General features: G+C 41.2%; 1 long non-coding RNA gene across 1 annotated transcript in view; it reads right to left on the bottom strand.

Annotated features, from left to right (window-relative positions):
• Positions 1 to 12,213: 12,213 nt before the first annotated feature.
• The window catches only part of LOC149119590 (uncharacterized), a 134,720-nt gene continuing 132,066 nt past the window's right edge, over positions 12,214 to 14,867 (bottom strand). The window contains exon 3 of the long non-coding RNA XR_016227878.1: positions 12,214 to 12,350. This is a non-coding gene — a long non-coding RNA (uncharacterized LOC149119590). The remainder of the gene's footprint in view (positions 12,351 to 14,867) is intronic.

The following is a 14,867-nucleotide window of genomic DNA, read 5'->3' as shown; positions in this document are numbered from 1 at the left end:
TTAATAGTTCTTTTTATTGTTGAATTGTAAGCATTCTTCATCTATTCTAGGAAGAAGACTTTCTCTTTGATTCATTTAATTGTCTTTTTATTGTTAATCTTAAGAGTTCTTCATTTATTCTAAGTATAAAGCTCTACAAAATGTTACCTGAAAATATTTCTCCTATTATGTGTGTTGTGTTTTTATTTTCTTAGTTGCAACTGTTAAAGCACAAAAGGTTTAAACTTTGGTAAAGTAGTTTTTCCTTTTGCTGCCTGTGATTTTGGTGTGATATCTAAGAAGACCTTGAGTAAACCAAGGTTATGAGGATTTATTCGCTTGTTTCCTTCTTAGAGTTTTGCAGTTTTAGCTTTTATATTTAAGTCTATGATCCTCTTTTATTATTTTAAGGATTTATTTATTTATTTATTTATTTTAAAGGCGGAGTTATAGAGAGGCAGAGGCAGAGAGAGAGAGAGAGAGAGAGAGAGAGAGAGTCTTCCATCCGCTGGTTCACTCCCTGGATGGCCATAACGGCCAGAGCAGCTCAGATCTGAAACCAGGAACCAGGAGCTCCTTCCGGGTCTCCCATGTGGGTGCAGGGGCCCAGGGACTTGAGGCATCTTCTACTGCTTTCCTAGGCCATAGCAGAGAGCTGGATCGGAAGTGGAGCAGCCAGAACTCGTACTGGTGCCCATATGAGATACCGGCACTGCAGGTGGCGGCTTTACCCACTACACCACAGTGCCGGCCCCTTATTAATTTATTTTAAATCTGCCCAGAAATGTTGGTAGCAGTTTTATTCGCAATTGGTACCTAAGATATCCTTCAGAAGGTTAGTAGATTAATTGTGGTATATCCATTCAAAAGAATATTATTTAGGGCTAAAAGTAAGTGAGCTGTCAAGCCAAGAGAAGACATGGAGGAACTTTAAATGCTTGTTATTACGTGCGGGATTGTGATCTGGAAAGGCTATATACTGCCTGAATTCAATGAATGGCATTCTGGAAAAGGCGAATCTGGACACAGTAAAAATACCAGTGGTTTTCAGGGGTAGGGGAGGGAGATAATGAATGGGTGGTGCACAGAGAATTTATAAGACAGTGAAAGATTCTGTATGATATCACAATGATGGACACACGTTAGCCATTTGTCAAAATCCATATACAACACCAACAGTAAGCGCTCATGTTACCTGGAGTTTGGGGGATTATGATGTGTCAGTGTAGATTCATCAATTGTGTGGATGTAAATGGGAAGAAGTGGTGTGTATGTGTGTGAACAGGAGTGTACATGGGAACTCTCAATGTTTTCCTCTCAATTTTGCTTTCAACTTAAAACTTCTATGAGAAACAAAGTCTCAATGGATCCCAGATGGCCAAATGAAGCACCCAGCATTCATCTCCACAGAGAAGAGCCCAAACAAAAAACATACAGGTGCATCTCCAGGAGCGCGCCTGAGGAAGAACTCTGGAGCTCAGTAGAGAAATAACGGGAACCTGGTAGGCCATGGAGACCTGGAGGCAAGAGAGGAGCAAAGCCAATGGAGGGAGAGGGATCTCCAATGCAGGGGAGAGGGTAAATGGGGGAGCCTGGACAGAGCCCATCTGCATAATTGCCTGAGTCTACAACCCGAGCTACAGGAGGAAGCCACAGGCACAATGGATGAGGGCCCCAATAAAGAGTGCTATTTGGAGACTTCACAGTCCCTTTGATTCACATTATTTCCCCCACAGTCTCCAGAGAACAGATCTAGTATATCTTGAGAGAGGAGTCTTGGTCAGAATCCATTCTGCCCTAGGGAACAGAAGGCCTTGCATATCTCCATCCCTGGGGTCCCAAAGACATTCTACCACACCAGCAAAATTGACTGCAGTCTTGTGAATCCAAGTAGACCCAGTAGGGCAACTGGGAACTCGCATATCCAGTCTATCCCAGTGCCAGCAATGCTTTCTTGATCCCAGCCTTTCTCTTAGGCAACAGCAGGGGGTTGCACATCCTATGCCAGTGCTGCTTCTGGGGCTCTAACCTCACCCTGGGGCACTAGCTGCACGGATGTGATTCTGCCCTGCTCCCGGCACAAGCACGGCCTGCTCTAAGTGCCAGTGCTGCTCTCCCAGCATTGACTCTGGACTTGAGCGATGGCTGTGAATCTGTGCATCACTGACAGTGCCAGCAGAGACTGCTTGCTCCAGCACCAGCACACCTCCTAACACTCCGGTCCTTTGCATCAAATGAAGCAGGGAAACTGTGTCAGGAATTCAAGCAACCCCACAGAGACCCAGAAATAAGCCAGCTCTCTGCCATCAAGACTCTGACTGCTGCAAAAGAAAACACAGGAAGACCACACTATAGTGTCCAATTAGAACTAAAGCCAAAGTTGTCAATCAAACCAAAATATATAAGCCTTCAACCCACAAAAGTCATCCTTTAAAAACAACAAAACAGCTGATACACTAGAAGTCCAAATTTCAATGTAAGGACACAAGAAATAAGAAAAAAAAAAGCAATATTATGTCCCCACAAAGAACGCAAGAACATTTTAGTATCAGTCTACAAAGAGAGGGAGATTGATGAAATGTTTGACAAAGAATTTAAAACAATTATATGGAGCTGGCATGGTGGCATAGCGGGTGGGGCCACCACCTATGGTGCCGGCATCCCATATGAGTGCTGGTTCAAGACCTGGCTGCTCCACTTCCGATCCAGCTCTCTGCTATGGCCTGGGAAGGCAGTGGAAGATGGCCCAAGGCCTTGAGCCCCTGCACTCACATGGGAGACCCGGAAGAAGCTCTTGGCTCCTGGCTTCAGATCGGTGCAGCTCCGGCCATTGCGGCCATCTGGGAAGTGAACCAATGGATGGAAGATCTCTCTGTCTCTCCCTTTCTCCCTCTCTCCGTCTGTAACTCTGCCTCCCAAGTAAATAAATAAATCCTTTTTTTTTAAAAAAAAGAACTAAACAGAAAGAAATAAAGAACTCAATATGTTAAATAAAAATATAGTTGAAAGCTTCATAAATAGATTGGATTAAACAAAAGAAAGACTATCTGAACTTTAAGGCCTAGTCTTTTGAAATATTCCAGTCAGAGAGAAAAATAAAAAAGAATGAACTGCTTTTGAGATCTTTGGATTACCATTAAATGAAACAATATTCAAGTTGTAGGATTTCTTGAAGGAGAGGAAAGGTATAGAGGCATGGAAAACCTATTCAAAAGTAAAACACAAAGAGAGAATCCTAAAATTTGCAAGAGTAAGTGTCAGTGGCCGGCGACACGGCTCAATAGGCTAATCCTCTGCCTGCAGCGCCGGCACACCGGGTTCTAGTTCCGGTTGGGGCGCCGGATTCTGTCCCGGTTGCCCCTCTTCCAGGCCAGCTCTCTGCTGTGGCCCAGGAGTGCGGCGGAGGATGGCCCAAGTCCTTGGGCCCTGCACCTGCATGGGAGACCAGGAGAAGCACCTGGCTCCTGGTTTCGGATCAGTGCTCCAGCCGCAGCGGCCATTGGAGGGTGAACCAATGGTAAAGGAAGACCTTTCTCTCTCTCTCTCTCTCTCTCTCTCTCTCTCTCACTGTCCACTCTGCCTGTCAAAAAAAAAAAAAAAAGTGTCAGGACCCCACAGTAGATTAACAGCAGAGTTTTCAACAGAAACCCTACAGGCTAAGAGTGAATGGAAGAAGATATTCCAAGTTATACAAGCAAAAAACACTGCCAACCAGGAATACTTTACCTGGTGAAACTATTTTTCATAAATGAAGGAGAAACAAAGATTTCTAAAGACAAGCAAAACCCACTAGACCATAATAAATAACAATAAATCTTAGAGCAGAAATAAGTGGAAGCCAAAAAGTGGAATAGATATGAAAAAGCAATGCAATATATCATTGAAATGAATAGTTCGCTTTTCTTAAAGTATTTATGTATTTATTTACTTAAAAGGCAGAATGGCCAAAGAGAGACAGTGAGAGACAGAAAGAGAGAGAGAGAGAGCACTTCCATCTGTTGGTTCACTTCCCAAATGGTTACAACAGCAAGGTATAGGTCAGGATGTAGCCAGGAACCAGGGATTCCATCCTGGTCTCCCACATGAGTGGCAGGGACCCAAGTACTTTGGCCATCATCCTCTGCCTTCCCAGGCGCAGTAACAGGAAGCTGGATTTGAAGTGGAACAGCCAAGACTTGATCTGGTACCTTGCTATGGAATGCTGGCACTGAAAGTGGCAGTATAGGGGTCAGTATTGTGGCACAGTTGGTTAAGCTGACATCCATGACACTAGCATGTCATATCGGAGCACCACTTCTCCTGGCAAAGTAACAGAAGATGGCCCAAGTGCTTGGGGTCCTGCCACCCAAGTGGGAGAACTGGCTGGCTTCAGCTTGAGCCAGCCCCGACCATTGCAGTTTGAGCCAGCATTTGTTATCTCCACTCCCCCTTTCAAATAGATAAATAAATCTTTTTGTAAAGCAAGTCGTAGCTTAACTAGTTGGGCCACAATGCTAGCCCAGAAGCCTTGGGTTTTTTGAAAAGATAAACAAAATCAGTACACTTTTAGATAGAAAAAGAGAAAAGAGTCAAATAATTAAAATCTGAGATTAAAAGGGAGATATCACAACTGATACCACAGAAATTCAAAACACCGTCCAAAACTATTATGAACAACTTATGCCAACAAACAGGAAAGCCTAGAATAAATGGATAAATTTTTGGAGAAACAAAGATATTACAAGACAAACAAAAAGCAAAGGAGTTCATTGCTACCACCAGACCAACCTTACAAAAAAAGATGCTTAAAAAAGATGCTCAAACACATAGAAACAAAGAAGATAACTTCTATCATGAAAATATGTGAAAGTCAGATATCTCAAATTCCAAAATTGAGCCATGAAGACATAAAAAACCTGAGCAGACGAATAATGAATAAAGAGATTGAATCACTAATAGAATGTGTTCAAACAAAGAAAACCCAGGACCAGATGGCTTCACCACTGAATAATATAAAGCTTTGAAGGAAGAAAAAGCATCAATTCTTAAATAATTTCCAAAACATTGAAAGAGAAGGACTCCTTCCTAATTCATTCTACAAAGACCAGAAAATTACAATGATCCTCAAATCAGAAAAAAGAAAACTATAAAGCAATATCCCTGATGAACATAGATGCAAGAATTCTGATCAAAATGCTAGGAAATTTAATCTACCAGTGTATCAAAAAAATTATTCACCTTGACCAAGTGCGATTTATCCCAAGGATGTAGGAATGATTCAACATTTGTAAATCAATAAATGTAATGCATGAACTAAATGAAGGATAAAAATTATATGATCATGTCAATAGATACAGAAAAACATTTGATAAAATGCAACTCCATTCAAGATCAAAACCTTAAAGAAAACAGGCAAAAAAGGGACATACCTTATTATAATAAAGACTATATGTGACAGTCTCGCAGTCAACATCTTATTGAATGGAATAAAAGCTGAAAGCATTCCTTTAAGATATGGAACCACACAAATATTCCACAGTCATGGTTCTTATTCAGTATAGTACTGGAAATTTTAGTTAGAGCCATTGGTAAGAGAAAGAAATAAAAGGCATACAAATAGAAGAGGAGCAAGTCAAATTATCACTGTTTGTGGGTGACATGATTTTATATCCAGGTCATTTATATGAAGACCACCAAGAGACGATCAGAACTGATAAATTCAGTGAAGTTGCAGGATACAAAAGCAACACATAAAAATCAGTAACATTTTTATACACCAATAACAAACTTTTGGAGAAAGAATTAATAAGAGCAATCTAAATCACAACAGGTTCCAAAAGCTCTTGGAATAAATTTAATCAGGGAAGTGAAAGAGCCCTACAATGAAAATTTCAAAGCACGGATATAAGAAATTGAAAAAGGCACACAAAAATGGAAAGATCTCTCATATTCATGAATTGGAAAGATTACTGTTATTAAAATGTCCATCCTACCCAAAATAATTTACAGATTCAATGCAGTTCTCATCAAAATACCAATGCCATTCTCCACAGAACTAGAAAAAAAACAACCTTAATGGTAAATGGAAACACACACACACACAACTTGAATGGCCAAAGAAATTTTTAACACAAAGAAAAAAGCTGAGTCACAGTAACAGACTTCAAGACATGCGATAGAGTTAGTGCAACCAAAACATCATGGACTGGCATAAAAACAGACACATAGATCAATGGAAAAGGATAGAGATCCCAGGAAAGAATCCATGCATCTACATTCAAGTTATGTTTGGTAACGACACCAAAAACAGGTCTGGGAGAAAAGACAGTTTTTTTTTTCAATAAGTGGTGCTGGGGGAACTGGATATCCACATGCCAAAGATTTAAATAAGATACTCCAACCTGCCACCCTGTACAAAACTCTACTCAAAATGGGACAAATATCTAGGTATAAGATGTGAAACTATGAAGTGAAAACATCAGAAAAATACTTTAACACTGACTCAGGCAACAACTTTTTAGGTAAGACCTCCAAAACACCGGCAACAAAACTAAAAATAGACAAATGAGATTTTTCTCAAACTAAGGAGCTTCTATGTAGCAAAGGAAAAAATCAGCAAAGTGATTGAACATAAAAACAATCAAATGGGAGAAAACGTGTACAAACTATGCATCTGACAGAGGATTGATAATCTATACTATCTAAGAGCCCCCCCCCCCCAAATCTCAACAACAAAAATCCAAACAATCCAGTTAAGAAATGGACAAAGGATCTGAATAGACATTTGTTAAAGGAATGGCCAATGAATAACCAATAAATACATGAAAAAATGCTCAATATCATTAGCCATCAGCAAAATGCAAATGAAAACCACAATGAGAGGCCAGTGCTCTGGCGCAGTGGGTTAAAGCTCCAGCCTGCAGGGCAGGCATCCCATATGGGTGCCAGATCAGGTCCTGGCTGCTCCACTTTCAATCCAGCTCCCTACTAATACACCTGGGAAAGCAGCTGAGGATAGCCTAAGTCCTTGGGCCCTTTCACCCACGTAGGAGACCCAGAAGAAGCTCCTGGCTCTTGGCTTTGGATTGTCCCAGCTCCAGCCATTGTGGCCACTTAGGGAGTGAACCAGTGGATGGAAGACCTCTCTATCTCTCTCTCTCCCCCCTTCTCCCTCTCCCTCTCCCTCTCTCTGTAACTCTGTCTTTCAAATAAATAAAATGAATCTTGAAAAAAAAAAGAAAACCGCAATGAGGTAGCATTTCACTCCAGTTAGAGTGATTATTATCAAAGATACAAAAATATCAAATGCTGGCAAGGATGTAGAGAAAAGGGACCTTTATATACTGTTGGTGTGAATGCAAAATAGAACAGTCATTATGGAGAAGACCATGGAGGTTCCTCTAAAAACTAAAAGTTTGATCTACCCTATGAGCTATCTATATGACTTCCGGGTATATATCCAAAGAAAATGAAGTCAAAATATGAAAAGAATACCTGCAATCTTGTGTTCAGAGCAGCACTAGTCACAACAGCCGGGATATAGAATCAAATTAGGTGTCTATCAATTGATGAATGGATGAAGAAAATGTGATAATTATACACAGAAGAACATTATTCAGCCATAAAAAGAAAGAAATCTTGACATTTGCAGCAAAATGGATGGGGCTGGAGATCATCAGTCCACTAAGTGAAATAAGCCAGAGTCAGAAAGACATATACTGAATTTCCTCTCTCATATGTGAAAGTCTATGCATGTATGTATAGAGCCGATGTGAATTCTAAATAAATATTGCTAGAGGCCAGCAGGAGTGATTGGAGTAGGGATGAGGTTAGTTTGAATAATGGGCATCCAAATGCAGTCAGGTGAAGTGGTGTTTAACAGAACAGTGGAGTAACTATAGTCCACAAAATGTATTATACTCTGTATAAATATCTTGGAAAGGGCTGGCGCCATGGCTCAATAAGCTAATCCTCCACCTAGCTGCGCCAGCACACCGGGTTCTAGTCCCGGTCAGGGCGCCGGATTCTTTCCCAGTTGCCCCTCTTCCAGGCAAGCTCTCTGCTATGTCCTGGGAGTGCAGTGGAGGATGGCCCAAGTCCTTGGGCCCTGCACCCCATGGGAGACCAGGAGAAGCACCTGGCTCCTGCCTTCGGATCAGCGCAGTGCCCCGGCCGCAGCGCGCCAGCCGTGGTGGCCATTGGAGGGTGAACCAATGGCAAAGGAAGACCTTTCTCTCTGTCTCTCTCTCATTGTCCACTCTGCCTGTCAAAAAAAAAAAAATATCTTGGAAAGAGTAGTTGGCAAGCTCCAAATGCAAAGAGAAGATATGGAAATGGAAAAGTCAATTAGCTGCTATGATTAGTTTACACTGTGTATATGTGTAGAAATATTGCACTGCATCACTATAAAAATGTACAGATAAATAAAAGTAAACAATTTATTTAAAATAAACTTAATTAAAAATATCAGTCTTCTCAAAAGATCATCCCTTATTTTAAGTAATAATCCACCATGAGAAATTAGGTAATTAATTTTATTTTAGAAAAATGAAACTAATATCCGTTAATATCAGACACGCCTTTAGATTTCTTTTATTGTTATAAAAACACTTCAAAGTAGATACCACTATAAACCCATTTTGCAGAGGTCTGGAGAAGTTATACAGTTTGGCCAAGGCTGCACAGCTAGTAAGTATCAGAGCTGGGTGTAAATGTAGCTGGCTCCATTGTCCATATTGTCAACTTCTGTGAAATATGTCTCTTAATAGAATATGTTGTGATTTAAGGAGTCCCAATAGTCCACACCTGTTTCCCACTTGGATTCTCAGGGCTCAACAGATGAGATAAAAGTATCAGCTTTATGACTGCTCAAGCTAGTCAGAGAATGAGACTTAGGTGGGTGACAAAATGTAACTTCCTGATATCAAATCACAACATTAGGGGAAATGGTCTGCCTGCCGCAGGCCCACGGGACAGCTACAGGGCTCTCCCCTGGGGCCACACAGGTCTGCAGGCAAGCAGGTGTGAGGGAGAGGAAGGACAGAGCTACCTTTCCCTAGTGTTTTCTCCCACTGATCGCCACCAAGAAGTTTTAGTGAGGGCTGCATAGAGGCCAGGAATGTGACCACAGGAGAGATGGAAAATAAACATCTTGCCTCTAGCCAGGTAGCTAATTTGTTTATGTCTTTTAAAAGAGTGAAGTATGCAGTTGGGAAGGTTTTTTGGTTAGAATTGGTGCAATACGGTGAAAAGAACCCCAGTTTAGGCATCAAGAGACATGGTGGCCCAACACCGTACTGTCTGGTGTGCGATCATGGACAGTACATTTTGTTCTTTGGAGCCAGCAATTGATTTCCTCATCTAAGATTCTATCAATAAAATACCATTCCTGAAAAAACTTAAAAGGGGAAAGCAACAAAGATAAAACTCTCCTCTCTACTTATAGAAAAAGGAAGAAAATTCATTCTTAAGCATTTCTCTAACTTTATCAACCTAAGACATCGATTAACATTATTGTATATATTTAAAAGACCCATTGGCGATTTTGGCATTTTTCCTTCCTTCCTCTACCCGCTTTCTTACATCCTGTTATCATTCTTCTTATACTTTTCACTGGAGAAATTTTCCATGTTGTCTCTTAGGGTTGTCTCATATTTATATTCTCCATCTTCTCCCAGTGTACAGCAAGAAGAGAGAACATGGGCGGGGGGTGGGGGGGGGAGAGAGAGAGAGAGAGAGAGAGAGAGGAGAGAGAGAAACAGCTACTGAGAGAAGAAGGAGGCAATCTCCCTAAGCTACAATGCAATCTTCTTATTAAATGCTTTTTTTCTTCATTTCTAAATTATAAAGTAAAACAATTTGACATTTGTACATAACTATTTATTTGTTTAATTATTTGGTCAAAGCCTTTTTCTTGCTGTGTAGGCTATAATCTGCATGGGAGCAAGAACCACCACGGTTTCTCTAGTTTCCTTACCTGTACCTTGCCTGGTGCTGAACATAAAAGTGGGTGGTTGGAAAAAAATAAAGTTCAATAAATCATCATATTTAAAGAAACTCAAGCTGTACATAAAAAACTTGATGATTTTCATCTGTTGTGAAAATTGGATAACTTTTTTTTTTTTTTTTTGCCCATGATTTCTTCTAAGTAAAAACGCAATGTTTCCTTTCTGGCTCTAAAAGTAGCTGGTTGATTTAATCAGTTTTGTACGATAACCAACCAATTTAACTAAAAAAGAACACAGAGTCATTGCTTGGCTACATTGATCACTAGATTGAATGAGCAAGGTAATCCCTCCAATTTATTAATAGCATTATGGAGCACAGCTCATGGATGGAACTGTTTAACTAGGTCCTATGACAGAACCAGCTCTAGCTAAACAGTGCCAATGTGTCTATCTGTTCAAGGGTATCCATGGTCACTTCACACAGAAGGAGAAATTTGAAAAGCCAGAAAAGAGTTTCTTGTTGGAACTCAGCTTCTCTAAACTTCAGAATTTGTTTTTTCTGGAGGAGTTCAGCATTTGTTATACTTGGGAAAATCACAGAAGATACCAGAAAGCAACACCCCAGTCATTGCCTCCTTTTTCTCTCCATTCCTGTGTAAACTTCCCAAGAAGTTCTTGCATCAAAGAAGGTATGACACACATATTTTGGCAGTTAGCAACAGACAAGGGAGATTTCTTTCACTCCTAATTTTTTTTCTGGGAGGGAAGGGCAGTAGTTTCTAGGCCTCTGGAAGTTCCCCAGATCAGTGGTTGCTGTGTGCTAGGATTTTCAGTAGTGGCAATGCCACATTTTAAAAAAAAAGTCATAGAGTTGTTATTTTCTATTCTTGCTGTTTGGGAGAGAGATCTTGTCTCTATCAAGGACATTTTATCTCCCCACTACTCAAACAAATCTTTTTGCACCATTTCTTTCTACTTTTTTAAAGATTTATTTATTTTGAGAGAGAGAGAGAGAGAGAGAGAGAGATCTTCCGTCTGCTGGTTCACCTCCCAAATGCCTGCAACAGCCAACACTGGACCAGGCTGAAGCCAGGAGCCAGCAGCTTCATCCTGGGTCTGTCACGTGAGTGCAGGGGCTCAAACACTTGGGTCATCTATTGCTGGTTTCCCAGGCCATGAACAACGAGTTGGATTGGAAGTGGAGCAGCCAGCACACAAACCGACATCCATATGGGATGTCAGCATTGCACACACAACCTCGTTCCTCCACAACGTTGGCCCCCCATTTGCACCACGTGTTCCCTTGCTGGACTCCCTACATGATGTTGAAAGTATTTGCATCAATGTTGAGGAACACTTAGAGCCACATTCCCACTCCAGTAAGAGCATTTCTCTCCAGATCAATGCATCTTCAAGACTCCTGTAGGCTTCAATAGATCCCTTTGCCATTTTTCACCAGAAGAGAAGCACAGATGGCTCATGAAGCAATGAGAGCTAAGATAGGGAAAAGAGGTAGAGTGCTTTGTGCATACCAGCACATGTGTGCACGCTTCTGTAGTGGGAGTAGAAGATGCTCAACAGATGTCAGTTCTGTTATTATTATTACTCTCATTATTGTGGGGAGCAACTCGGACTAGACTGTTACTGGAATTAAGACTTATTCTATGCATCTGCTCTCCCACAATATGGCGCTGGGAGAGGGAGTAACAACTTCTACGCAGCTGCCTCTCGCCAACTTGAGTGATGACCTGCAGGAGCTGATCCTGCTCCTGATTGGAGGAGAGCAGCGTACTCGGCGTGTGGGTAGCAGAGTTGGGATTGGTGGAGGAGGACTATAAAGGAGGAGAGAGACAACATGCACCAGGAACATCTATCTGAGGGAACACCTGTGCAGCCCCCGAGAGAGCCGGCCGGCGGTGTGCCGCTCCCCTGCGGAAGTGGGGAAAGTGGCAGGGGGCCCGCCCCTCCACGGAGGTGGAGGGACGGTAGCCAACCCGGGAAGAACCAGCAGCAAACCTGGGGAGGGCCGAGCAGACAAAAGAACAGCGCAGGGTCCTGTGTCGTTCCTCCGCGAAGAGGGGGAGCGACATAATGGTGCCATGACTCGGATATGAAGCCTAGGCAGGGTTTAGTGTCGTTCCTCCATGAAGAGGGGGAGCGACAATTATGATTATTTAGCCACATTTGGAATATTGGCTTCTTTCTGGAAAAAAAAAAAAAAACACAAAGCTGAAAGCCTTGGATCACCTCAAAGGTGATATTGACCCCAAGTTACCGTGACTGCTAAGTTAACTCCTTGATCTACTTCTTTCTTCTGTGTTAATTACTAAGTATCTGCCAATATAATGGGGAAAATATGCAAGCAACTATGCAAGTATTCTCCATGACAGCTGAGGACATCTGGGTGCTCCATCAAAATTCGACCTCCAACTCTTGGAGTTTGACCTGGAAAACAGAAAAATGCAAAGTTTAGATTAGATGAATAATTGTATACTTGTTTTTAAAAAGTCCCAGGCTTCACAAACAACTGTTGCAAACATAGTTTAATCATTGGACTCTATTTTATTTGTTCTTTGTACAAGAGAAAGATGTTTTAAGCAATAGTTTCTTTTTAAAAAATGTTCTCTCATCACAAAAGAAAACCCAGAAACCACTTATTTATTAGCTTTCAACCTCCAGTGAAATCACAGCTGAGGGTGGAAAATAAAGCTAACTTTCTCTTCCCTTCCATTAAAATGAGTTGAAAATTGTTGAGATGAAAACAAAACTGATTTGTTTATTTTTTTTACATCTTTCTCCTTCAGTTTAGTAACTGATTCATGCTAGTTCATTTAACCCCTAGTTAAACGAAATAATGTAACTTTTCAGTCTCAATATAGGAAGATAAGCAAAAAAATGTAATTCATCTTTCAATAGTCAGCTCCATTACCAGATTAGAGTGGGTTTAAATAATACTCATTGCTGTGGTTCCTTTAAAATTTATAAGAATGGACATGGATGTTTGATTCAATGGTTAAGTTGCCTGTTGAGAAGCTGGCATTCCATATCAGAGGGCCTAGATTTGAGTCCAGGCTCTTCTCCCGATTTTAGCTTCCTGCAAATGTACACCCTGGGAAGCAGCAGGTGATGGCTTAAGTAGTTGGGTCTCTGCCACTAAACTGGGACACCTGGATTGAGTTCCTGGCTCCTGTCCTCAGCCTGTCCAGCCCCAACCATTGGAGGTATCTGGGTAGTGAACACAGTAAATGGTTGCTCCATCAAATAAATAAATAATTAAATTTACAATTTGCAATGATTAAGTTCCATTCTCAAGTTGCTATTCTCAAACTTCCTTTATTCTGAGAGCCTGGATTGAGCTGGGCTGTGTTGTAGTGGACTACCAAAAAAGTCTTTATTTCACTATTTTCCTTTTTTTTATTCATTCATTCATTCATTCGTTATGCATATCTTTTCAATGACAGTACAGGGTGGAGCTATACCCACTTCTTTGATCTCCTAGAGCTGCCTACCAGTTCACTCCCATATCAGGCAAATACTCCCTTTCTGATGCTTCTTTTTGGAAGGTAAATGATGCTCTACATAATGCTGCAAACATTTGTACCAAGTAGAGATAGCCTTAAGTGCATCCACATTTCCATATCTGGAAGGGCATTTTACTAAAACCAATGCATATTTAAGACTTTTATAAGCTTCAGTATGCCCTATAGCTAGTTTTTCACCAAATGGGTAGATGTGACATAACAAATGTATATTTGGTCTGTGCTCCCAGTCTCAGACACAGAGCTCCTAAAATTTTTGTAATTTTCTGAGGAGCATTTTTTTATTGTAACATAGGGTTTAGTCCTCACTCCATGATACAAAACCTTTTAGAATCTATAGAGCAACAAGGGTGCCTTGTATCCAAGTCGTGAATGACACGACTGATAACCCCTAGATAGTGTGAAAATGGGGGCTCATTTCCAGACAGACCAAGTCATGATTAGTGAGGCTGAAACATATGGCCTCACCTCCTAACCTCCAAGGGCTGAAGCATGAGAGGATCATCAATGTTCAATGATTTAACCAACCATGCCTACAGAATAAAACCTCCATAGAAGTCCTAAAAATCAGACTTGGAAGAACTTAGAATTGGTGAACACATCAGTGTGCTAAGAAAGTGGTGCACCCAGAGAGAGAATGGATTCTGTGCACTCCTTCTTATGTAATGCACCCTATATACCTCTTCCTCTCGCTGCTCACCTCTGTCCTTTGTAATATTCTTTATTATAAACTAGTAAATGGAAGTAAGTGTTTTCCTGAGTTTTTAGGAGGTATTGTAGGAGATTATCAAAGATGAAGAGCCAGATGATCAGAAGTATGGGTGACAATTTGTGAGTGGCATCTGGAGTTGGAGGCAGTCTTGTGAGATTGAAACTTTTGCCTGTGAAGTCAGAGTTGAACACTCAGTTGGTGTCTGGAGAATTGGTTGATGTGGGAAAATCCCACATGCATTTGGTATCAGCACTGTTGGAAATATGAAGGACAAGACTTCACTCTTGGCGGGGAAGAGATGCGTGATGAGGTGATGAGAGCTATGGTGAAGAGGCAGAATGTGTGTGTGTGTGTGTGTGCGTGTGTGTGTGCATGTGCAATTTCTATAGTGAATCTATTGGTGTTTGGCTGTCAGGAAACACTCCACTTTCCCTGTTGTTTCAGCACCATCAGCCATAAACCCTCATCAGACTGCCTATAAGTGCTGCAGTTCTTTCTTCTGTCATGCCATGAAAGGAAGCAGCAGAGCTGAACTCAGTTTGAAGGACCAAAGTGTTGCTAACTCACCCAGTCAAGTGTTCTTCAAAGTTCAATCTATGCATGCAGAATCACCTGGGACCCTGGTTAAAAGAGATTTTCCCTCTTTAGATCTGCCAAATCAGAAGTGCCAGATATAGGCACCTGCATTGTGGTATAGCAGGTAAACACCAT

The sequence above is a fragment of the Oryctolagus cuniculus genome, chromosome X (genome assembly GCF_051225735.1).
Source record: "Oryctolagus cuniculus isolate XC-2025 breed Fujian yellow rabbit chromosome X, ASM5122573v1, whole genome shotgun sequence".
In the NCBI taxonomy this organism is placed as follows: Eukaryota; Metazoa; Chordata; class Mammalia; order Lagomorpha; family Leporidae; genus Oryctolagus; species Oryctolagus cuniculus.
This window is presented reverse-complemented; position numbering and strand designations above follow the sequence as displayed.